Raw genomic sequence first — 27145 nt, forward strand, 5'->3', positions numbered from 1 at the left:
GTGGTGGAGGTCGCAGTAGCTTAACAAGACAGTTTTAATGCCCCTTGGAGAAGTGGTGGAGGTCGCAGTAGCTTAACAAGACGGTTTAAATGCGCCTTGGAGAAGTGGTGGAGGTCGCAGTAGCTTAATAAGATGGTATTAATGCCGCCTGGAGAAGTGGTGGAGGTCGCAGTAGCTTAACAAGATGGATTTAATGCCCCTTGGAAGAATGGTGGAGGTCGCCGTAGCTTAACAAGACGGTTTTAATGCCCTTTGGAAGAATGGTGGAGGTCGCAGTAGCTTAAGAAGACGGTTTTAATGCCCCTTGGAGAAGTGGTGGAGGTTGCAGTAGCTTAACAAGACGGTTTAAATGCCCCTTGGAGAAGTGATGGAGGTCACAGTAGCTTAACAAGACAGTTTTAATGCCCCTTGGAAGAATGGTGGAGGTCGCAGTAGCTTAACAAGACGGTTTTAATGCCCCTTGGAGAAGTGGTGGAGGTCGCAGTAGCTTAACAAGACGGTTTTAATGCCCCTTGGAAGAATGGTGGAGGTCGCAGTAGCTTAGCAAGACGGTTTTAATGCCCCTTGGAAGAATGGTGGAGGTCGCAGTAGCTTAACAAGATGGTTTTAATGTCCCTTGGAGAAGTGGTGGAGGTCACAGTAGCTTAACAAGACAGTTTTAATGCCCCTTAGAAGAATGGTGGAGGTCGCAGTAGCTTAACAAGATGGTTTTAATGCCCCTTGGAGAAGTGGTGGAGGTTGCAGTAGCTTAACAAGACGGTTTTAATGCCCCTTGGAGAAGTGGTGGAGGTCACAGTAGCTTAACAAGACGGTTTTAATGCCCCTTGGAAGAATGGTGGAGGTCGCAGTAGCTTAACAAGACGGTTTTAATGCCCCTTGGAGAAGTGGAGGAGGTCGCCGTAGCTTAACAAGACGGTTTTAATGCCCCTTGGAAGAGACGTGGAGGTCACAGTAGCTTAACAAGACAGTTTTAATGCCCCTGGGAAAAGTGGTGGAGGTCGCAGTAGCTTAACAAGAAGGTTTTAATGCCCCTTGGAGAAGTGGTGGAGGTCGCAGTAGCATAACAAGAGGTTTTAAATGCTCCTTGGAAGAATGGTGGAGGTCGGAGTAGCTTAACAAGACGGTTTTAATGCGCCTTGGAGAAGTGGTGGAGGTCGCAGTTGCTTAACAATATGGTATTAATGCCCCTTGGAGAAGTGGTGGAGGTCGCAGTAGCTTGACAAGATGGTTTTAATGCCCATTGGAAGAATGGTGGAGGTCGCAGTAGCTTAACAAGACGGTTTTAATGAGCTTTGGAAGAATGGTGGAGGTCGCAGTAGCTTAAGAAGACGGTTTCAATGCCCCTTGGAGAAGTGGTGGAGGTTGCAGTAGCTTAACAAGACGGTTTTAATGCCCCTTGGAGAAGTGGTGGAGGTCACAGTAGCTTAACAAGACAGTTTTAATGCTCCTTGGAGAAGTGGTGGAGGTCGCAGTAGCTTAACAAGATGGTTTTAATGCCCCTTGGAAGAGACGTGGAGGTCGCAGTAGCTTAACAAGACGGTTTTAATGCCCCTTGGAAGAGTGGTGGAGGTCACAGTAGCTTAAAGAGACGGTTTTAATGCCCCTTGGAAGAGATGTGGAGGTTGCAGTAGCTTAACAAGACGGTTTAAATGCCCCTTGGAAGAGCCATGCAATACAGCATCTTTAAAACATTATTCCCATTATTGGAGAGTGAGTCTCCCATAGTCTTTGCCTATGCCCTTCAAGCAAAAGCTGCCAAAAATTAGGAGGGAGGAACTTGCAATGCTGGCAACACGGACCAAGGTCACCCTGGTCGTATAGTGGTGGTGGAGGCTGAGGATAAGGAGAAGAGCAAAATACAGCCGAAATGAGGAAGAGTATACCCATGTGTGGGTGTGAAGTTGTGCATGGGAATACACCTCCCGAAATAACACAGTGGATTTGACTTTATGTTACTCTGCTGTCATTTGGTGGTGATGAGAAGTCTGGCCCAATCCAGCCCTTGTTCATTTTGATAAGGGTCAGCTTGTCAGCATTGTTAGTTGACAGGCGAGTGCGCTTATCTGTTATAATTCCCCCAGCGGCACTAAAAACACGTTCCGATAACACGCTAGCGGCAGGGCAGGCCAGGACCTCCAAGGCGTACAGAGCGAGTTCATTCCAAGCGTCCAGCTTGGACATCCAATAATTAAAAGGCACAGAGGAATCACGGAGGAAGCTGGTACGGTCGGCAAGGTACTCCCTCACCATCTTTTGAAACTTTCCACTCCCTGTGAGAGTACCCCGCGCCTCAGGGCCTGTAAGCTGGGCGGGTCTCAGAAAACTGTCCCAGAACGTTGACAGTGTTCCCCTGCCTCTGCTGGATTGGAGTTGCGTCTCTCTCGCCTGTACGCCTTGGTTGGGCAACGAACTGTGACCTCTGCTGCTAGCGTGTTCAGATGGGAATTTTTTTAACAGTTCTGCAGCAAGGGCCTTCTCGTACTGCCCCATTTTTGCAGACCTCTCCACCTCAGGAATAAGAGAGTGAAAGTTCTCCTTGTAGCGGGGGTCTAAAAGTGTCACCAACCAGTAATGACTGTCACCCAACATTTTTACAACGCGAGGGTCAATCTTAAGGCAGCGTAGCATAAAGTCAGCCATGCGTGCCAGACTGGTAACGGGCAAGACTTCCGTGTCCTCACCAAGATGACGACTGACCATGCTCTCCTCCTCCTCCTCCTCCCCCCTGTCCTCAGGCCATCCACGCTGAACCGACTGTATGACAGTTGTACAGGTACTACCGTCTACAGCGCATGATACCAGCTCCTGTTCTTCCTCTTCCTCCTCCTCCTCTCCCTCATTGTCCCCCAATGCACATTGGGATGAGATGAGGCTGGGCTGTGTGTAATCGCCCGCTACGGCTTCTTGATCCATCTCATCATACTCTGGCTGCAATGCCTCCTCTTTAATTCTCTGCAGAGAACGGTGCAAAAGACAGACAAGTGGGATGCTGACGCTAATGATGGCATCATTGCCACTCACCATTTTGGTGGACTCCTCAAAGTTTGTCAGGATGGTACATATGTCAGATATCCAGGTCCACTCCTGAGGTCTTATGCGTGGAGTCTGACCTGAATATCGACGGCCTTGTTGCAGCTGGTACTCCACAACTGCTCTCTTCTGCTCACAAATCCTTTGCAACATGTGGAGGGTAGAGTTCAAACGTGTGGGGACATCACACACCAGTCGGTGTGCCGGAAGCTGCAAACGCTGCTGCAACACAGCAAGGGCGGCGGAAGCTGTAGCCGACTTGCGAAAATGAGCTGACAGGCGGCGTACTTTGACGAGCAGATCTGGCAACTCGGGGTACGATTTAAGAAACCGCTGAACCACGAGGTTAAGCACATGAGCCAGGCATGGTACGTGTGTGATCTCGCCTCGCCTCAGAGCTGCCACCAGGTTATGGCCATTGTCACACACGACCATGCCTGGATGTAGGTTCAGCGGTCTCAGCCACAGATCTGCCTGCTCTTTCACAGCTGTCCACAACTCACAAGCAGTGTGAGGTTTATCACCTAAGCTTATGAGTTTCAGCACAGCCTGTTGCCGTTTGGCTGAGGCAGTACTGCAGTGCTTCCAGCTTGTAACTGATGTGGTGATATCTGAGATGGAGGCTGAACATGAGGAGGAGGATGATGCGCAGGAGCTGTACACTGTGGGGGCAACTCTGACTGACATAGGGCCCGCAATCCTCGGTGTGGGAAGGATGTGTTCCGTACCAAGGTCCGACTGGGTCCCGGCTTCCACTATGTTTACCCAGTGTGCCGTCGGGGAGATGTACCATCCCTGGCCACAAGCACTTGTCCACGTGTCCGTTGTCAGGTGGACTCTCCCAGTAACTGCGTTGTTGAGGGCACGGCAGATGTTTTGGGACACGTGCTTGTGTAGTGCGGGGATGGCACACCGGGCAAAATAGTGTCGGCTGAGGACCGAGTACCGAGGGACGGCCACCGCCATTAGGTTGCGGAAGGATTCCGTCTCCACCAGCCTAAAAGGCAGCATTTCCAGCGCAAGCAGTCGTGAAATGTGCGAATTTAGGACTGTGGCCTGTGGGGCGTTGGCTGTGAATTGCGCTTTCGTTCAAAGCTCTGGGATATGGACAATTGAACGCTGCGGTGGGACGTGGACGTTGATGTTGTTTCTTGAGAAACTGCCATAACAAGTGAAGACTGAGAGGAGGGGGCATCTTTGCATGCAGTATGGACAGGGGATTGTCTTGCACGCACAACAGGGGGTTCTATTACACGCACAACAGCGGAAGAAGCAGTGGTGACACCCGCTGACACTGGTCGTGTACCCTGGGGTTCGCCCCACAAAGCTTTGCTGCCATGTGCCTGTTCATGCTGGTGGTGGTCAGGCTGGTAGTTTTGTCACCCCTGCTGATGCTGGCATGGCAGGTTGTACAAATGGCCTTTTTGGGGTAATCAGCAGAGTCTTTAAAAAAATTCCAGACTCTGGAAGACCTACCGGTTGTTCTGGCACCGTCCCTCATGTTGGTGTTATTGGGAACGGTTGCCCGCCTTCTGTGTGCGGCCACCACACTGCTTCTTCCTGTCTGTTGGGGTACTCTATCTCCCTCCCCCTGTGTGCTGCTGGCCTCGCTCTGCATGTCCTCCTGCCACATTGGGTCAGTTACTAGATCATCCACCACCTCCTCCTCTTCCACTTGCGCACCACGATCCTCCTCCTCACTTTGTGGCAATTGTGTCTCGCCATCGTCCACCTCTTGTGACAAATTGCCAGCGTCGACTTCCTGTGGCCGTGGCTGTTTAAATATTTGGGCATTGCAGCATGGGATCTCCTCTTCCACCACTTCAAGTGGAGCAGGCGAGGGGCACAAATATGGAAATGGACCAGTGAACAGCTCTTCAGAGTGTCCAAGTGTGGGATCAGTTGCTGTCTGAGGACACTCGGCATGGTGGAAGGAAGGAGCATCAGGGTGAGGAGGAGTATGCGGTCGAGACTCACGGCTACTAAAACTTGACCGTATGGAAGACAGACCGGAGGTGGTGGTGCCCAGGTAACTGGAAGTATTATCAGCTATCCAATTAATAACCTGTTCACACTGATCAGTTCGCAATACTGGTGTTGTAGTGTGGTTCCCTAGTAATTCGGTCAAGAAGTGGGAGCGAGAAGATGTGGCTGTTGGTTGTGGCACATTTTCACCTTGGCCACGGCCCCGTCCTCTACACGCACCATCACCAGAACGTCCAGTTCCACGTCCCTTGCCACGCGCCTTGCCCATTGTAAATGAAGTAAAATAGCTTACACTCGCACTATCAATGGAAAAAGGGTAATAAAAAGGAGATTAGAACTGTGGAAGAGGAAAACCACAATTCTATTTCTCTGGCCTACACCAGAATCTTTCAAACAGATATATTTGTGTCTGAACAATCAGGGAGACACTATTACTGATTTTCTTTACGGAAAAAATACCAAAAGCTGGATAATACAGAGATTTGACCCGTGGAACTGCAAAATCACAGTTATATTTTTATGGCCTGCACCAGAATCTTTCAAACAGATATATTTGTGTCTGAACAATCAGGGAGACACTATTACTGTTTTTCTTTACGGAAAAAATACCCAAAGCTGGATAATACAGAGATTTGAACCGTGGAACTGCAAAACCACAGTCATATTTTTCTGGCCTACACCAGACTCTTTTAAACAGATATATTTGTGTCTGAACAGTCAGGGAGACACTATAACAGTTTTTTTTTACGGCAAAAAATGCCAAAAACAGGATAATACAGATATTTGACCCGTGGAACTGCAAAACCACAGTTATATTTTTCTGGCCTACACCAGACTCTTTTAAACAAATATATTGGTGTCTGACCAGTCAGGGAGACACTGTTATTGTTTTTTTACGGCAAAAAATGCCAAAAACAGGATAATACAGAGATTTGACCCGTGGAACTGCAAAACCACCGTTCTATTTTTCTGGCCTACACCAGACTCTTTTAAACAGATATATTGGTGTCTGAACAGTCACAGACACACTCAATTTTTTTTTGGGGGGGGAATACCAAAAGGTTAATAAGACGCGTATTTGGACAGTCTGACTGAGGAAAAAAAAAAATACAGGATTTAGATGAAAAAAAAAAAAATTTTCCTGGCCCCTGAGACCGGGGTGATAAGTCTAGCAATTTAATGTAATGCAGCGTTTGCTGGTATAACCACTGCGTCTACTATACAGCCTGCCTGCCTGCCTGCCTGATATCTGGGATGGATATTAGTCCTGAGAAGGACTGTTTATTTGATTTGGCAGCCTTTAGAGACCCTACACTAACTATGCCCACAAACAACATGGCTGCGGCATTACAGTGACTGGCTGGCAATCTCTGCATGTTCATTGGCTCTGTAAAGAGCGCCAAGCGTGCAGAGCGGAGACCCGAGCTCCCGCCCGAGTAACCCGGAAATGCTCGGTGCTCGCCGAACATCCCGAGTAGTGAGATGCTCGGGCGAGTACCGAGCAGTGTCGAGCAAGCTCGCTCAACACTAGAGTCCAATCAATGCGCAAAAGGAGTTGCTAAAATCCTTCAAATCAGGGAGCAATGGGTTAGCTTCTAAGGTGTAGAAAGTAGGCAATCCTTATCCTGCTTTACAATATTTCTATGTTGTATTTTTGGTGGTGTTATGTCCCCACTGATATGCCTCCAATTCATGCTCCAATGTGTTTTCCCTCTTTGTAGTGCACACATCTTTTTCCCTTTTTGTCTATACTAGGCTGTCCATATTATATTGTCGTACCACCAAATCTTGGCAGTTCTATTGATTGCAATATGGAAATTGCCTCTTCAGAGAGGAAGAGAACTAGAACTCTATATTTAACTTCCAAGATTAACTTCCAAGAGGAGCATTGCAAGGTTTAAAAGTTACTCACATTGGCATGCCAACTTGGCATGTCACTCTCTACATGGAGAAATGTTACCCCTTGGATCCCGGTCGGACGCCTCTCACCCAGCCAAACTAGATCTCACACTTTGTGTTTCAGAGTACTTCCCCTCATCAGTGCAAAGTGTGAGATCTAGTTTGGCTGGGTGACAAGTGTCTGACCGGAATCCAAGGGGTAACGTTTCTTCTTGTGGAGAGTGACATGGAAAGCCTGGCATGCCAATGTGAGGAGACTTTTAAGCTTTGCAATGCTCCTCTGGGAAAATAAATATGCAAATTACCTCTTCAGAGAGAAAGAGGAATAGAACTTTAATGCAACCTATTGGAAGTTACAATCCTAAAGGTCAATATCGACCTTTTAATGAGCCTTGCTACGTGACTTAGGATAAAAACCAAACCAGAATCTCAATTTGCAGACACTGCACTGATGAGGGGATGTACCCTGAAACACAGTGTCTGCAAATTGAGATTCTGGTTTGGTTTTTATCCTTGGATATTGATTGCAAGGCACTGAGATGGGAATTAACTAAAGTCAGCATGTTACAAGCCAGTTTTAATAAAAAATTCCATTGGAGTAAGATGCAATGAGTTTATGAGGTGGTGTGTGCCTCATAATAAATTTGTTGCATCTCTTCCGATCTGTGCTCCAGATAATCTAATCTAAGCTATCCATGGTCTATAATTGATTCAAATTTCTGAAGTAAATCACAACATATTTGTCTGGTAACAAGTGGCTACACCTATTCCCAACAGCTTTTTTTTTGTGGAATCAGGAATAAAGTTGAAAATTATTGCACAAAATTTGCCAATTTTTTCAACCAATCCTTTCTGTGGATTTTCTAGCATTGTACCTACCATAATTTGAGTTAGGGGACAATTTCCGAGAGTTGTGAAGAGTTTATTGAGAAATATACATCCCATGGGATCCATGATAGTGACCATAAGGTCCCATGGAAGCCCATTCCGGTTTATGGCCACCCCCAAATGTTGGGTCACTGTATAAAAAAGCAACAGAAATTCTTATGCCATTTTGGGAGTAGACCCTCGTGCAAGTTTAGACAAACAATTGCCAAAAAATACAGAAATGTGCCCTTTAAATCCAAGTCATCTATAATGTTGCACTTTTTAACTGCAATTGTTGAAATCCGTATGCAGATCTACACTGATATTGTTGGTTTATTATATAATAATGCATCTTTTGAAAGCCCTATATTAGGGATGAGAGGACCCGTTGAAGTTCGTGTTCGTCGGGTTCGGCTGAACTTTAGTCCAAAGTTCTGTTCGGGTACCTGCTCTTGACCCCGAACCCGAACCCCATATAAGTCAATGCCAACCCGATCTTTGGTGCTGTAAAATGGTTGTAGTAAGGGCTAGGGGGCTGCAAAAGTAAGCAAAATGGGGTAAGAGTAGGACAAGAGTAGGACAATTGCCCTGCCAACAAATGTGGAAAAGGAAATTGCTTAAAATAACAGAATAAAAAAATATAACAAATAATAATCTTGAACCAGGAGGCGGATATCCAAGTGGAGGAGTGGAGCACTGCCTTTCTTGTACTTGTTAATAATAAATAAATTAAAAACGACGTGGGGACCCCCCTATTTTTAATAACCAGCCAAAGGAAAGCAGAAAGCTGTGAGCTGGTCTTATTATGGTGGGAAAGGGCCAATATCCATGGAGCTTCCCAGCTTATTAGTAACAGACCCCATCTGTCTGTTTTGCCTTTGCTGGTTATTAACATTAAGAAAATTACGTGAGGTCCCCTGTATTTTTAAAAAACAGCTAAAGCAAAGCAGACAGCTAGGGGCTGATATTAATAGGCTGGGAAGGTCCATGGATATTGGTCCCTTCCCAGCCTAATAAGACCAGCCCTCAGCCACCCCAGAAATGGCGCATCTAATGGATGCGCCATTTCTGGTGCTTAACTTCGGCTCTTCCCAATTGCCCTGATGCGGTTGTTGGGTTGATGTCAGCTGTGTGCTCTGAAATCAATCTGATATTCAAAAAAAAAAAATACACAGAAAAAAAACCTTTATTTGAAAAAAAACTCCACAAAAATTTCCCTCTTTCCCCCATTTATGCAAAAAAAATAAAAAATAAAATAATAATCCACATTGTCCGCCGTAATCCATAATATGGAGGTTCCACGATGATCCCAGTCTTCTTCATCCAGTCTGTGGAGCTCTGTCCAGAGAATGCATCTCCACAGAATGGAGCAGCAGCCACTGTCGGGTATCGCGCTGTGCTCCTTGAGACCCAGCTGCTATGAGCTAAGGTGACATTAGTAAGGTTATCTCACTGTACCACTGTGAACTGACATAAACTTACTGACGTCACCTAAGTTCACAGCGGCCGGTTCTCAAGAGGGCAGCATTCTGAGAGCGAGGCTCAATACTGTTACTTGCGGTCAGTGGCAGGCAGGAGCGTAAGAATTTCCATGCCTGCCTCTGAACGGGAGTAAACTATGAGAACTCAGAAGTTCTGAGAACTCTTTCACATTGAGACTCGATAAGCTTTGTGGGACATTTCACTATTGGATTACTGTCGGAACTTCCTGGACTTATTTTTAATTAATAAATTGGTAAACAAGGGAGTGTGGGGGAGTCTTTATTCAAACAAAAAATGTTTTTCCTGTGTGTCTATGTTTTTAACTATTCACTTACAGGGTTAATAATGGGGGTCTATGATAAAGGACACTCTATTACTAACCTCTGGGCTTAATTTCAGCGAATATTACACAGCTAAAATCAACCCAAAATATTACCCCGCTTGCCAACGCACCAAGGCAAGTGGAAAGAGCCAAGGAAAGGGTCAGAATTGGCGCATCGAATGAATGCACCTTTTCTGGGGCAGCTGTGGGCTGATATTTTTAGGCTGGGGAGGTCTAAATGTCCATGGATTTTCCCATCCTGAGAATACCAGCCCCCAGCTGTCTGCTTTTCCTTGGCTGGTTATCAAAAATTGGGGGGACTCCACACACAATTTTTTTAAATTATTTATTTAAATAATTAAAATGAAATGGCATGGGGGGGCCACTCTGTTTTTGATAACAAGCCAAGATAAAGCAGACAGCTGAGGGCTGCAGCCTGCAGCTGTCTGCTTTACCTGCGCTGGTTATCAAAAAGTACCCACACCGGAAAAGCTTGTTGATTGGCTGCGCTGCAGCCTTTCACAAAGATTTATAAGTCTGCCGAATCCGAACAGTAACACGGATGTACAGTAAGAAGTCCACATTTGAGGTTTGGTACTGGACACTAGGTGTCCGGTACGAACCCCGAATTTTACAGTTCGGGTTCGCTCATCCCTACTCTATATTCTAAGTATAAATCTACTAAATCCAGTTATTCATACAATCTAATGTCAAGGTCTTTGAAACTTTTAGAAGAAATTCTGATGGTTCGATGATTGTAATAATTGCAAAAGAAAAATTCTAATTTTAGCTGAATATTTCAGCTCTCCACTTAGAAATTTACTTTGTCAAGGATATAATTTACATAAAAAATATTTCTCTTTACTGATCTTATGGCTCCATTATGATGACTCTGGGAAAAGTAATACCCCAGTAGGCAAAGGGGTGGGCATGGGAATACATTTTAAATACTCTTCATGCTCTAATGTGGTTAAAGAGGGACCTTCATCAAATTTTTTTATTTCATCCCACTGTTGCGGAGATGTTAGCAATAAAAGTACTTGTCACTTAAACAGTCATTTTATTATTATTTTTTTTAAGTTGAAGTGGGTTTTACCGAGAGATTTCACTGGGGCATGTACTTCTTTCTCTTTTTGATCAATCATAAGCAGGCAGTAATATACTGGGGAAATAAGTACACATCCCCACAAAAGCTTAGAATAGGCTCAATGGGAGATATGTATTGACAAACAGTTTGCTTTCCTCAGTGCAGAATGATGACGTGCTGGAGCACAGCAGACCTGAGTGTGATTAACACATAACCTGCTATATACAGGATGAGCCCCCACATAGCCTTCTATATACAGTATGAGCCCCCACATGGCTCCCTAAATGCAGGATGAGCCCACACATAGCCTCCTATGCACAGGCACACACCCTATACATACATATAAAAAAACAGCACATACCACACTCCCGTTTCCCTGACGCTCTGCTCTGTTCCCCATGGCTCCACTTCTTCTTATGTCAGCGCGTACATGCTGATGCCAGCGCAATTACATCATCGCACCGACACATCACCAGAGATGCAACAGGAGCTCCTCTGGAGCTGCGCTGCCATTCTGTATCGTCACCAGCGGATTTTGCAAGTTGCCTGATGTGGATCAATGACATCCTCTCCCTAGACCTATTCAAAGCCCATTAAGACACACACCTGTATCTTGGGATTGAGACTCAAGATCTTTGTGTTGGTGTGCTCCACCTTCTGTGCATACTTTGCTTTAACTTGCTTCCCTCTCTGCTGGGTTCCACTTCATCCGCTCTGCTGCTCTTGAGATTCCCGTCAAGTCCTCACTTATCACATGCCTTCATGCATGCTGCATCAACGCTGGGTTTCGTGTGCGCACCCGGACCTGTGGCTTAAAGGATCCACCTCACCTGGGGAACCTAACAGTACAGTATTACACAATGTTGTGCCCTAACTCTCACTTTACAGAGTGAAAGAGAAGGGGAGAGAGCATATATAGACCTTTGCTGCTTTCTATCTTACCTCAGAACTGGATTCACTGCTACACTGCTCAATGCTTATGTGTAATATCCCCCATGCTGCTGCTGCTTTAGAGCATATATTACAAAGAGACAGAAGAGCAAGAATTCCTCATTTTTTGTGTGCAGCATAAGGGGACATCAAAGCAGCTAGTCTGCTAGTCTCCACCCACCAGCTCAGACAGAATTGAAAAATTAGAGAGTAATGCGGCGGATGTGATTTATATGGACTTTGCAAAGGCATTTTATACTGTACCACATAGCAGCCTTATACTGAAGCTACAGAAGCAGGGACTTTGGGGAACTATATGCAGATGGGTAAGGAATTGGCTAAATGATAGGAAACAAAGTCGTCATAAATGGTACATTCTCTAAATGGGATATAGTCAGCAGTGTGGTGTCTGCAGGGATCGGTGCTAGGACCGATTTTTTTGAAATTCTTTATTAATTACCCTGAGGATGGGATTGAGAGTAAAATGGCAGTTTTTGCTGACGATACCAAACTATGTAGGATATTAAAATCTGATCTTGACATTACAATATTGCAGAACGATCTGGATAAGATGACTGAATGGGCAAACACTTGGCAGATGAGGTTTAATGTAGATAAATGCAGAGTAATGCACCTAGGATGGAGTAATCCTATTGCTGCATACACATTAAATGGAGGTATACTCGGGACTACAGAACAGGCGAATGACTTGGGTATTCTGGTTACAAGTAAGCTGAGCAGCAGTTCTCAATGTCAAGCAGCAGCCGCAAAAGCAAACAAGATTTTAGGTTGTATACTGTAAAAAGAGACATAAAATCCAGTGATCCCAACGTATTGTTGCCCCTTTATAAATCACTGGTGAGGTCACATCTGGAATATGGGATCCAGTTTTGGGCTCCACATTTTAAAAAGGATATTCAGAAGTTAGAGTCAGTTCAAAGGCGGCAACTAGATTATTACAAGGGAGTGAAGGTCTCTCATATGATGACAGGTTAAAAAAGTTGAGCTTCTTTAGCTTAGAAAAACAACGCCTCAGAGGGGATCTTATTTACATGTATTAATATACGTGGGGTCAGTACAAAGGTCTAGCACATGACTTATTCCTTCCAAAGACCATACTAAGGACCAGGGGCAGTCAGACTGTGGAATACCCTACCCCAAGAGGTAGTGATGGCCGACAATATAACAGCTTTCAAAAAAGGGCTGGACGATTTCCTCGATACACATAACATTGTGGGCTACAGTTAAATTAGATAAAATATTACACCTATAGTAGTCCATTTAATACGATAATAGTAATTACATAACTAGTATCATAATTAGGTTTGATCCAGGGTTCTAAGACTGATAGTCTTTTCTCGGTGTCAAGAAGGAATTTTTCCCCATGATGCAAATTGGCTGAATGTGTCCTGGGGGTTTTGCCTTCTTCTGGATCAACACATTTAGGCATATGGATTTTAGTAATACCATTATTAGAATCACAAGAGTAATACAAAATATAAAACAAATTAAAAAATTATAAACAGGTTCATTGTTAATTGTGATAGTACAGCAATAATAAAAATGGTAATAATACATTTGTGAGGTCTAGTCCCAGTAAGTTAGTATATTAGTGTAGGGAGTACAATTGGGGGAGAAAGGTTGAACTGGATGGACCTAGGTCTTTATTCAACCTATATTACTATGTAGAGAAAGAGAGAACCTGGAGAGAGAAAATCTTTTGACAATGAAAGATACAAGTTATTGTTCAGTTAAGTTAAAAATAATACTATTCTCAAAAGTCACCTGACATGACAGGTAAGCTTTAAACTATAACCTTAATGTATATGGTTACTTTCATGTCAACGCTCCAATGCAGAAACATAGCGTCAAAGAATTAAAAACAGGATATGATGACATCAAGTTCCTTATCGCGTATCGGTCAAAATTAATGACTTGTTTAAGATGCCTTAAATACACAGCAGGAGAAAAACGACATTATTGCGCGAGCGTCATATCAGGTAACACATAATTTACAGTATTTCCCTTCTCTGTAATTACACGGCCACTAAATAACACAGGCAGGAATTGGTTATTTCTGCCACGTACTATTAAAATATTTCATTAGTTTTGAAGTTCTCCAGAAGGTTCAAGCTCCAGCTGACCAGAACTCTCCAGTAGCAGAAATGGACTGAAGATTTAGGAGACTCGGATGTTACTTCACAAAACTTGTGTGGTTAAAAGTGTATTGGTTTATGGGCAGAAGCAAAGAAATATCAGCTTGAAATTGTCAAAATCTTATGTCTATAATAGTAGAAGTACATTTCCTTGATAATCTAACATAATATTACTTCTCTTTGCGCCCTACCATCTGATGGGACTAGGATTATTTCATGAATGCATTGTAAGGCTACGTGAACACAGAGATTTTTGAAGAGTCTTTTGGACAAGTTTCGCTCCAAAATACACCTGGAAATTGCTGTAAAAATCTTAAAAGTCTTTTCCTACTCATTTCTATTGTAAGACAACTTTTTTATTCACATTTTCAGCTTTTGAACATTTTTCTTTCTCTTCAGGTCTTGAAAACACCCAACGGGGGACACTTTAGGGGAAAAAAAAACTTTCCAAAATCACTTGTTAAGCACATGAGGAAAACGCTCCAATGCATAAAAAAAGTCCTTGTGCACATACCCTTGCATTTAACAATATTGATTATAATCATTAAGGCTAAGAAAAGCCTAATACAATCTGGCTACATGTAAATAGTTTGGTTCAATTATTGAGCGGATATGTCAAAATTCAGTGGCGTAACTGGAGTCCGATTGGCCCCGGTGGGAAATTTGGACCCGGGCTCCACCTGCATGTTGGTCAGATGTATGGACCGTTGTAGAAATCTAGAACCTAGGAAAACATAAATATTCGTTCCATGTAATAATGTTCCCCAGCTCCCCTTCCTGTAATAATGTCCCCCTCCTGGCCCCTTTCTGAATGAGAGTCCCCTGTCCTGGGCCCCTTTTTGTAATAATTCCGACCCCATTCTATAACAATGTCCCCCATCCTGGGCCCCTTCCTGGTATAATGTCCCCAACCTGGGCCCCTTCCTGGTAAAATGTCCCCATCCTGGTATAATGTCCTCCATCCTGGGCCCCTTTCAGTAATTATCACCCTCTTCCTGGGACCCTACCTTTAAAAATACCCCTCTCCATCCTAGGTCCCATCCAATATGAATGTCCCCCATCTTGAGCATCTACCCAGTATAATGTCCTCCATCCTTAACCCCTTCCAGCAATAATGTCGCTCTTTCTTCTTCAGCACATTTTAAAAACAAGCAAATATTCTTATCTTATCCGCTCCGACAGCCTAGACAGCGTGTAACATTAATGCTATGCGCCACTCGTGATGTGCAAGATGACGTTAGCTGCCGGTCTCTGACTGGCTGCATGTACTGCGGTGCAGGGAACTGTTGTGTCTCTCTGAGTATGCACATCCAAGTTAAGTAGTTGCTGGCATCGGCAGGCCCCACCCCAGCATGGGTCCCCGATCGTTACACTTCCAGTGTAATTCCAGTTATACAGTTCAATGCAAATCAAGTGTTCTTTATTATACTTTGAGTGTTCTCTTTTGACCCCAGAGCATAATATACGTAGGGCGAAAAAAAATTAAGAAAACTAATCCTTGCCTCTTTCTGACTCTACACTTTTCAATGCCGCTCCCCGCTGGGTCATTTCCGTCTGGTCTTCACTAAAAGGCCGCTTCACTTATTCATAACACAGTTTTTGTAGGGTCTTCGGAATCCCCGATGCCCAGTAGGCGCACCAAGTCTTAGTAAGTGCTAAATATCGGAACGACCAAACGGGGATCTAGACAGTCAAGGTGACCCGGGAGAGTTAAAAATTGAATTTGTATTTATTTGTTTGCATCTACCAAAAATTTTGATAAGATTCTACTACCAGTAAACTTTAAAGGTTTTTGGTAATTTTGAGCATTTTCAGTTGGGTCCCAGGAGAATTGTTGACTTTTATAAAAGTACAGGGAGTCTCCCCTTCATCCAAGAGCCTCACAGACATTCTCGGAGAGTTGGCAAGGGTTGAACGTATGATTATAATGTCTGTTCAGTTTGGAAGCTTTATGAACATCTCGATCAGAGGAGATCGATTTCCAGAAATTCAAAAAAGAACAATAGTGCTATCATTGACAGGAATTGTTTATATAATTCCAACCCACCCCTTTACAGAGAATGAAAAACATGACTAATAGATTTCTAATCGCTGACACTTAATGTGACTCAGTGTGGAAATAATACATAGGGAATTGATAAATTTTATAAAAATGAAAACAAATGTATCACCCAAAACCTTCAGTCCAACATTTGGAGTTTGGGCAGACATTGTTTCTGTGATTTTTCCCCACACTGTTCATTTTAAAGCTGCTGCGCCATTCATTATAATGGGGAGTAGCCACTAGAGTTGAGTGGATCTTCTGAAATGCGAATTTGCAGAATTAAAAAAATAAATAAATACATTTGAGCCAAATAAATTTTTGCGAATCTCAACATTGGAAAGCTTGTAATTGCTCAGAAAATACACTTAGAAGAAAGGAGACAGAGAACATTGCTGACCATAAGAGCTTGCATTCTTTAAAAGAGAAATGAGACAACCCCGTCGACCATAACAGCTTATTCTCTATAGAAAAGAGAGAACCCTGCTGACCATAAGAGCTTACACGAGATGACTCGCCCAGGGGGGATATGGGGGACTCGGTACCCGGGCCTTTACCTTCTTGGGATGTCACGGCAGTCGGCTCCCGAGCCCGTACCCTGGAGTCACTCTTTAAAAGGGGTTTTGTTACTTGAAGGGATGGATATTAGTTTTGTCTCGTGACGCCACCTGTGGCTCCTGGTAATGGGTACCAGCGCTGCTGCAGACCTCCGGGGGTGATGGAATGGCAGCTGGGATGTTTCTGCTCCCCACAGGCGGAGCGGGCCCCCGGGGCAGGGTTGATGGAAGGGATGCAGATGGTGATGCTGGGCGTTGTAGTGCAGGGGCGGTAGCATGGTATAAATAGCGGACAGAAACAGTGGAGTGCAGTCATCTGAGTTTACTCACAGTTCTTTAGGTTCCTCAGGTACACTGTCCTGGTGTCAGCCTCCCGCGTCGCACTACGTTTGCCAGGCAGCGGTTCAGCACTCCCTCAAGTATATCAGAAGCACTTAACGGGACCCCTCTCTGTATGTTCCTTCCTTAGCCGACTTCCCGCGCTGGGTCTTCTCCCTCCTGCCCTGCACCCCGCCACACAATGTCCCGATCGGGTACTCTGAGATCCCTCTGGGCAACTTGAACTTCCCGGACCTACTTGGTGCCCTTCACGGCAGCTTAGGTGCGGTTGTGGCAACTGTACCATGAAAGTGCAGAAGCCTCCGGTTTTCCAGCCGAGACCTGGAGTAACTCGGCTAGCCCAGGGACTGGTTCCCTTCTTGTGGCCTGATCCCTCTGACACTTGGCAGATTCGGGCGTACGGGTGCCGTCCTGCACTCGCCGTACCCTCTGGGATCCCTTCTATTCCTGGAGCCTTCCTCCCTGACTCCCCTCTCACTCCTGGGCCTCTCTTACTAAGCCTCACTCTGAAGCAGAGCTCCTAAAGAGACTCTGCTCCCCTCCTCTCCTCCTCTCTTACTACTCACTGACCAACCAACTAACTACTTACTTTAAGATGGCTTCCTATATATATATATTCTCTAAGTGCTCCCCTGTTCTGCATCCTCCACCCACACCCACTACTTGGTTCCCCCTGACTTTTGGTTCCCCCCACTCCAGCCAGGGACAGGGCAGCAGAATAAGTGCATAATGCCCTTCCAGCCGGCCTGGAGTAGTGTAGTGTTGAGTGCAGGTGTTGGGGTCCCGAGCAGTACTCCATCCTTACCTGAGGGAAGGAGATGCCACACCTCTGGGTGAGGTGCAGTACCTCTGTGGCGACTGAACCCTCAGGGGCGCCACATTCCCCCCCGGCAAAACACAGCACGTCCGCAGGTTGGAACAGAGTAAAACACGGTATATTACAGACATGCAATTTTTTAGATGCGTCACATAGAATATAGTAAACAAACTCTTTATTCCCTTTATGGGAGGCACTTTTTCTTAAACGTTACTGGTTACATTTATCAAAACATTATAAGACTTTTTAAATAACATTTTTCTTTATACTTATAAAACATTTTTCTCAAAGTTACAGTGAGTCCCATAACCAGGTGTCCATCTCACTGGTGAAGGTGCAACATGAGCAGCATGAGGGACCCGTCTGAAAACCCTCAACGTAGGCCCTGGGCGTGGCTACGGGGCATAAGTGATCCAGGTGTTGGACCACGTCTTCGGCCACGCCAAACAGGTTTTTGTTCAGTGGTCTTTCGACATAAAACCAATAGGGGGCACTTTAATAAGTGCAACTATTTACAAGGGACAATTCTTTGGTTGTTCACCGTCCATAACCTACAAGTCTTTATACCCTCACCGGTAACTAAAGGCACACATTATTTTTAGTTCACACAGAAACAAACTTTCTTTACTGTACCTTTACGGGTGACTATTGTACACAGTGTCCACTCACTCTGACTCAGTGGTGGTGTCCCCGCCGGGGGTATGCCTGGTTTTTGCTGACTGACCCAGCCAGGTCATCAACCTCAGGCTGCAGGGGCATGTCCTCTTCCTCCTCGACCACACGATACACATGGAGGGCATACCACCCGCGTTCCCCGTGGTGCCTGGTGTAGGTGACACGGTCACCAGGGTAGAGGATTCGGTCGGGATGGCCCTGTCTCAGGTGGGGCTCAACATCCCGCCGATTGACAAAATTATCTCTGTTGAACTGTGGATCACGGATAAAGCCCCATCCGGCTTCTATGTCAAACTTTACTATTAGTCTATTAGTCCCTCCGCACGGTGACTAGGCCAGACAGACTCCATTTGACGGACGTGGGCTTTGGCGGCCTTGTTTCTGGCCTCCATCTGTTCCCAGCGCACCCGCCGGGTGCGCCGTTCTTTTGCCAGTTGCAGGAGCTCCAGTCTGCAGAACTCCTCCCTCTGCAGAGCTTGGGCTTGGATCTCCTGCGGGAACCCCATCAGGTCCCCCCCCCCGGTTGTCCCACCTAAATTCTTCTCCTCCTTGGCGGTGCTGGTGCGGGGACTAGAGGGAGTTGTTGCTAGTCCTCATACCTTGCGGACCAGTCAAAAGAGGGCGCTCCGTACACCCACTCGGGTGCCAGGGCTGGCGGTTCTGGGAGGGAGCCGAGCAGCAGGTCCGCAGAGTCGGTGCCTGGGTTTGGAGGTTCCGGGCTCAGGAGTTGCTCCAGGGCATACGCGGCCGGGGACGGAAGGTGCTGCAGGAGGCCCAGGAGCAGGTCGGCGCTTTCAGCGCCCGGGACAGGGGAACTTCTCCTACCTGCTCCTGTGCTGCACGCGGCCTCCTGGCGCTCATCGGGCTCCGCCGGGGCTGGGGCGCCGCTGGTGACACGCAGCGCTGGCTGCCGCCGGGCTGTGATCTTTGCCAGCAGCTCCTCCTTCCATAGTGTGACCGCCGCTTGCTGGGCCTTCTCCATACGCTGGCTCAGCTCTTGCACCTCAGCCTGGAGGAATTCGGCATCCTCCGGGGAGAGCTTTGTTATCGCTCCCTCCAGGGTGAGGGGGGGGCACTTGCTGCTGCAGGCCAGAGGAGGAGGCTTGGTCCTGGCTTCCGTCCATGCTGGCTGCCGGGTGCGGTCTGTCTAGACTGGTTAAGACCACACCCTGTCTCCACTGCTTTTCTCCTCCTCCTCTCCCCTTTCGGCTGCGGTTCCATGGCAGCCTGTTGTCAGTCACTCCTAGGAGCGGCCCCCCCCCACTTTGACAGACACATCTACATACATGGTCACTGTTGCTTGGGGCGGGCCTCACTTTCGGCGCCATTCTGGGACCCGGCCCACGATAGGAGGTGATTCCTTGTTGTCTTTGAGTATGCACATAATGGCGCCTTTTCTTCTGGGGCGGGCGCCAAATTCAGTGAAGTAAAACAGTTCAAATATGGCACACAGTACCCGGTGATAACGGGCACGAAATCCTGTTCGTGACGCCAGGAAGAGATGACTCGCTCAGGGGGGATATGGGGGACTCGGTACCCGGGCCTTTACCTTCTTGGGATGTCACGGCAGTCGGCTCCTGAGCCCGTACCCTGGGGTCACTCTTTAAAAGGGGTTTTGTTACTTGAAGGGATGGATATTAGTTTTGTCTCGTGATGCCACCTGTGGCTCCTGGTAATGGGTACCAGCGCTGCTGCAGACCTCCAGGGGGTGATGGAATGGCAGCTGGGATGTTTCTGCTCCCCACAGGTGGAGCGGGCCCCCGGGGCAGGGTTGATGGAAGGGATGCAGATGGTGATGCTGGGCGTTGTAGTGCAGGGGCGGTAGCGTGGTAGAAATAGCGGACAGAAACAGTGGAGTGCAGTCATCTGAGTTTACTCACAGTTCTTTAGGTTCCTCAGGTACACTGTCCAGGTGTCAGCCTCCCGCGTCGCACTACGTCTGCCAGGCAGGGGTTCAGCACTCCCTCAAGTATATCAGAAGCATTTAACGGGACCCCTCTCTGTATGTTCCTTCCTTAGCCGACTTCCCGCGCTGGGTCTTCTCCCTCCTGCCCTACGCCCCGCCACACAAAGTCCCGATCGGGTACTCTGAGATCCCTCTGGGCAACTTGAAGTTCCTGGACCTACTTGGTGCCCTTCACGGCGGCTTAGGTGCGGCTGTGGCAACTGTACCATGAAAGTGCAGAAGCCTCCGGTTTTCCAGCCGAGACCTGGAGTAACTCGGCTAGCCCAGGGACCGGTTCCCTTCTTGCGGCCTGATCCCTCTGACACTTGGCAGATTCGGGCGTACGGGTTCCGTCATGCACTCGCCGTACCCCCTGGGATCCCTTCTATTCCTGGAGCCTTCCTCCCTGACTCCCCTCTCACTCCTGGGCCTCTCTTACTAGGCCCCACTCTGGAGCAGAGCTCCTAAAGTGACTCTGCTCCCCTCTTCTCCTCCTCTCTTACTACTCACTGACCAACCAACTAACTACTTACTTTAAGATGGCTTCCTATATATATATATATTCTCTAAGTGCTCCCCTGTTCTGCATCCTCCACCCACTCCCACTACTTGGTTCCCCCTCACTTTTGGTTCCCCCCACTCCAGCCAGGGACAGGGCAGCAGAAAAAGTGCATAATGCCCTTCCAGCCGGCCTGGGGTAGTGTAGTTTTGAGTGCAGGTGTTAGGGTCCCGAGCAGTACTCCATCCTTACCTGAGGGAAGGAGATGCCACACCTCTGGGTGAGGTGCAGTACCTCTGTGGAGACTGAACCCTCAGGGGCGCCACAAATACAGGAGAGATAGAGGACTTCGCTGAACATAAGAGCTTACACTCTACAGGAGAGAGAGAGAGGACCCCACTGACCATAAGAGCTTACACTCTACATGAGAGCGGACCCTGCTGACCCTAAAACCTAACACTCTATAAAAGAGAAAGAGCGAGAACCCCGCTAACTATATGATGTTACACTCTACATGAAAAAGAGAAGACCCCTCTGACCATAAGAGCTTACACACTACAAGAGAGAGCGGACCCTGTTGACCATAAAAGCTTACACTCTATAGGAGAGAGACACAAAAAGAGAAGACCCCGCTGATCATAAGATATTACACTCTACAGGAGAGAGAGAGAGAGAGGACCCTGCTGACCATAAGAGCTTACACTCTACAGGAGAGGAGAGAGATAACCACACTGACCATTAGAGCCAGAGGTGTATCTAGGTTTTCTGGCACTCGGGGCAAGATTTCAGTTTGACACCCCCCCACCACCACCACCTAGCACATATGCGATTTGTACCCTTTGGCCATGGCCCCACTATCAGTATTTGGTCAGTATTTTTTCTCAGGAGTGGGAGCCAAAACCAGGAGTGGGTGATAAATGCAGAATTGGTTACTTGTTTCTATTATACCTTTTCTCTGATTGTTCCTCACCTGGTTTTGGCTCCCATTACTGAGAAACAATACTGACTGAATACTGACCTAATGCTGACAGTGAGGCCATGGCCTTGGTCATGTGCCAACGAGCTGCTCTTCTAATTCTCTCAATGTTCAGTGAAAAACAAAGAAGTAGGAAGAGAAGCTCATTGTCACATGACCGTAACTATGAAAATCGCATATGAGTGAAGTGGCCATTTGATAACTACTGGAACCAGCAAGCAGAGCTGAATCCTGACAGTGAGTATATTACACTCTGTTAGGATTGGCTACAGGGCTTCATTTTATGATTAAAGTGCTTGTCCAGAGTTCAGATGAAAGTCTGCAATCACTCTAGGTGATGCTACCTTCTGAATTCTCACAGAGCATGCACTGCACACTTTTAGGCAAAGTGCCCACGATGCCGAAATGCTGCATATTTTTTCCACTTCTCCCTGGCAGGAAAAACGCATGCGGATTGTACATGCGTTTTTACTGCCAGGTAGAAGCATTTGTCAAGCGTTTTTGCATGCATTTCTGCATGCGGGTTATCAAGCCCTTTTCCAAGCGATTTTAGCATCACTTGGAAAAGTTCTTGATAACTTTGTCACACTATATAAATCCATGCAACCGGCCTCCGTTTCCTGGCTATCGCGGTCGGGATCATCCCCTCCATCATCCATCATATACTGCCCTGGGGCCCTACTCTTCCCGTGGGGAGTTATACAATCTCAGCTGCACACACCACCAGCCTCAGGGGATTACCTTGCAGCGGCGGTTCATAATAACCGCAATCCACGGGTGGCGTAGTCGGACATCACTTAAAACTTATAAAGGGACTACCACTGGTCTGACCACCCTGAGCCACGGACCGGGTTGCTACTACTACCCCGATCGTCTCCCTATTGCCCGGCTCCGAGTGCCCCGCGGCCCAGGGGGCGAGTCAGCTTTGGCGTAGTCGGCAGGATTGTAACCAACCTGCCACAAACGGGTATTGCGTGCCTGAAAAAGACTGTACATGCACCTGAAAAGAGGTTTCCCGCCATCCGGAGCCGTTTCCCGCCATTTCCAGTCATCTCCCGCCATCTTCTGTCGGTTCCCGCCATCTTCAGCCGATTTCCCGCCATCGGACGCCATCTTCAGGACGCCGCGCGGGAAGAAGAGGGGCGTGGACGTCCAAACCGCGCGAGACCCGAAGCTCCGCCCCACGCACCGACGCTGCGCAAGGTCCTGGAAGGGAGAGAGAGCGACGCTGACGTCACCAGGACGCGACGCAAGGTCCTCGTCCGGAGCAGCACCAGCGGAGCCGCGGCCTACAGAAGAGGATCGTCGGAAGGTAGGCCGCGCTTAACTAGGGGGGAGAAAGATGTCGGACGCGGAGGCGCCCACTTCCACCAGCGCAGCTGCAGCAGCGGTGATGCCATTTTCCCTGCCTTACATCCCTGGAGCGGCCTGGCTGCCCAAGTATTCAGGGGAGCCCCATGCCCTAACTGACTTTAAGGAAAGGCTGTACAGTTTGTTCCAAGTTTACCCCCTGACAGAGGAACAGAGGAGATTAGCATACTGACAGGACAGTTAACTGGTGCGGCCCAGCGGGAGGTAAAGTCATGGCCCGCTTAGGAGAAAAGGACTGTAAAGGACATTCTGGCCCGGCTGCGAGGTACCTTTGATACCCGTACCTCCGCTGAAATTAAAATGCGGTTCTATGGATGTAAGCAGCGGGCACAGGACAGCATCAGGGACTATGCCCTAAATTTGCAGGAAGCCTTGAGAGCCATCAAACAAGCTGACCCTGGCAGTGTGCAGGATACGGATAAGCTACTAACAGAACAGTTTATAGAAGGTCTGCTGTCTAGCGCCCACAGGACCCAGCTGCGCCTCATGTTCTTTCAGAACCCTGATCTGACCTTTGCCCAATTCAAGGACAGGGCCATAAGGGTGCTCCGTGAACCCGCAACAAGTGGCGCTATAAACCCCCGGCGCCCTGCTCTCACCTACCACCAGGAGGCGGTGCCCTCCTCTATGGACTCTGTGGGGGCCGATGCACAGGCCCTGAACCAAGCCCCGTCGAAAGATCTGCATCACCAAGTCCAGGAGCTGACCAGGAGCGTCGCGGCGTTGACCAGGACCGTCCAGGCGTTACAAGTGGACCCGTCAACACCCATCGAGCTGGCTTCAAGTCCGGAAGATATCCAGTGGCGTCGACAGAGGAGGATCCCGTCGTTCCAAGGGAGGCCCACAGACCGCTACGCAGAGGATGGACAGCCCATTTGCCATCGATGCAACCAGCCCGGACACATTTCCAGGTACTGTAATTTAAACGGGTCCAACCTGGGGCAGAGGGCCAACCCCCAGGCATAAGATCACCAGGCCCTTATAATTGGCGTGATAAGTACGTTGGGGGGCGCCCGGTTTTACCCGTGGTGCTGGACGGTATCCCCATGAGCGCTTTGCTGGATACCTGGTCGCAAGTAACCACTATCCCTTATGTACTTTTTAAGCAGTATTGGACTGATGCTGATATAACACGGTATCCAGACAGTGACTGGAGCATCATCGCCAGTAATGGCTTACCCGTGCTGCAGATGGGGTTCAAGGAGATGACCATTAAGATTGGTAAAGTTGAACTACCGGCACAGGGAGTAATTATTGTGGACATTGACCGTCGTGAAAGTCACCCTAAAATAACTGTGGGTACTAACGTGATTGAAAATTGTCTTTCAGAGGTAATTGTAATTCTACAACAGGTGGCGGTGAATGCTAGTTCCAGCCAACAGAGAGTCCTCCACAAAGAGATAAAAGCCCTGATGAGACGGCAGCAGGTAGAACTGTCTGGTGGTGAGATCGGTAGCGTAAGAATGAGTGACTCATTCCCCATTTCCATGCCACCCAAAAGTGAAATGATGATCTGGTGTCGGACTGCAATCGGGTTGAGAGGTAGAGACTACCAAGCCATGGTAGAACCCGTGCACTCAGACAGCAGGCCCACCATTTTGACAGCCCGGGGGGTGGTTGATGTCCGTCATGGGAGGGTGCCCGTTCGCATTCTCAACATTCGGGAGAGGTACACTTACCCAGGTACGCTACACTTGCCAAACTGTTTGCTGTCGAACACAAAGCTATCACGGCCGTGGAGCCTTTGCCTCCATCTCCACAGGTGGAGGGTAATGGCTCCCAGAAACAAAAGGAGGACTGGTGCCAGAAACTCCATGTGGGTACAGACTCCACTCCCCTGCACCAAAAACAAGGAGTCTACCGGGTGGTCCAGGAGTACGAGAGAATTTTTAGTAAGCACCCGCTAGACTTCGGCAGAGTAAAAGAGAAAGAACACCATATCCCCACGGGGAGCCACCCACCAATAAAAGAGAGACACAGGCCTGTACCCCCTGCACATTATCAGAACGCCAAGGGCATGCTAAGAGAAATGAAAGAAGCTGGGGTCAATAGAGATAGCTGTAGCCCCTGGGCAGCCCCCCTGGTTCTGGTAAAAAAGAAAGACGTCACCATGAGAATGTGCGTGGACTATAGACAAATCAACCGTATCACCCACAAAGACGCATATCCGCTGCCTAGAATAGAGGAGTCTTTAGCCGCACTAAAATCAGCTAACTTCTTTTCTACTTTGGACCTTACTAGCGGGTACTGGCAGGTTCCTGTGGCAGAGGCTGACAAGGAGAAGACCGCCTTCACCACCCCGATGGGACTGAGCGAGTTCAACTGTATGCCCTTCGGGCTCTGCAACGCACCAGGGACCTTCCAGAGGCTGATGGAATGCTGTCTAGGGCACCGAAACTTCGAGACAGTCCTCCTTTACCTGGTCGACGTGATCGTCTATTCGAAGACTTACGAGGACCATCTAAAGCACCTGGCTGAGGTGTTCGAAGCCCTGGCAGGCTATGGCCTGAAGGTGAAACCATCGAAGTGTCACCTGTTGAAACCGAAGGTCCAGTAGCTAGGGCACGTGGTAAGTGCGGAAGGAGTAGCCACCGACCCTGACAAGGTCACGGCAATCAAGAGCTGGCCAAGCCCCTCGAACATCAAAGAAGTGAGGCAGTTCCTCGGGTTGGTAGGCTACTGTAGCGCCGGCGTCCCTGCCCTCTGCTAGGCAGGGACGCTGTTCCCCTCACCTCTCTGCTCCGTGCCCGGCGTCCTCCTCCCGCTCTGCTGGCAGCGCGCGCTCCTTTCCGGCCACTGTGCTTAGGGCGCGCGCACGCGCTCTCCCTCCCTCTTAAAGGGGCCACGCGCGCCGTCCTAAGGAGTCCCCGGCCAATGGCCGGAGGACTTCACCATATATAAGGCACCTCCTCCAAAATGGAGGTGCCCGAGCAATGTTGTTGCACTGTTCACTACTCTGCTTCAGCCCTCAGGTCCCGTTGCCAGTTACCTGCCAGATACCTGCCAGATTCCTGCCAGCTTGCTGTCTTATTCCTGCCTGATATTCTGCTACCTGCCTGCTAGCCTGAGGTCCGACGGTCTGCCTACAACTCCTGTCAGTCTGTCTAAGGACCAGCTTGCCCGCTCACCTGGGAGCGCACATCAGCTACCTGCCTGCTTGCCTGAGGTCCGACGGTCTGCCTTCCAACTCCTGTCAGTCTGTCTATGGACCAGCTTGCCCGCTCACCTGGGAGCGCACATCTGCTACCTGCCTGCTAGCCTACCTGGAGGCTCCGCCGTCACGTGCAGTGACCACCTGCCTGTCCAGTGACTCCTGCCCGCTCACCTGGGAGCACTCATCTGCTGCCTGTCTGCTAGCCTACCTGGAGGCTCTGCCGTCACGTGCTGTGACCACCCGCCTGTCCAGTGACTTCTGCCCGCTCACCTGGGAGCGCTCATCTGCCGCCTGTCTGTTGGTCTTCCTGGAGGCTCCGCCGTCACATGCTGTGACCACCCGTTTATCCAGAGACTCTCGCCTGCTCACCTGGGAGCTCACGTCTACCATCAGCCGCCACAGGTCGCACCAACCCTTTACCCAGAGACTGGCCCGGTCACTTGCCGTGACCTCCTGCCCGTTCATCCAGAGACTACCCCGGTCACTTGCCGTGACCTCCTGCCCGTTCATCCAGAGACTGCCCCGGTCACTTGCCGTGACCTCCTGCCCGTTCATCCAGAGACTGCCCCGGTCACTTGCCGTGACCTCCTGCCCGTTCATCCAGAGACTGCCCCGGTCACTTGCCGTGACCTCCAGCCCGTTCACTCAGAGACTGTCCCGGTCACCTGCTGTGACTGCCTGCCCGTCTTCCCTGGTCGCCACCCGCTCCCTTACAAGGACCGCCCCCTTGTATAGTAGCTCAGAGGTTCCGCCTCCCAGACCCGTTACAGTTTGCTCGGGCCATGGAACCCGGTGGCACCCAAGCTCCCTCGCTCTCGGACTTGTGTCATGAACTGTCCCGTCAGAGGTCCCAACAGGAGTCCATCCTGGGTCACCTGCGGAATGTCAATTCTCGCCTGGACACTCTGACTGCTCCGCCAGCAACCTCCGCCAGTGCCAGGACTCGCAATCCGGCAACTCCGCTGTCCACTAATACCATGGTATCCTACCCCGGACCCCGGCTTTCTGCACC

Source organism: Phyllobates terribilis, unplaced genomic scaffold (assembly GCF_046119375.1).
Source record: "Phyllobates terribilis strain yellow unplaced genomic scaffold, ASM4611937v1 Scaffold_5__5_contigs__length_657084704, whole genome shotgun sequence".
Taxonomy (NCBI): domain Eukaryota; kingdom Metazoa; phylum Chordata; class Amphibia; order Anura; family Dendrobatidae; genus Phyllobates; species Phyllobates terribilis.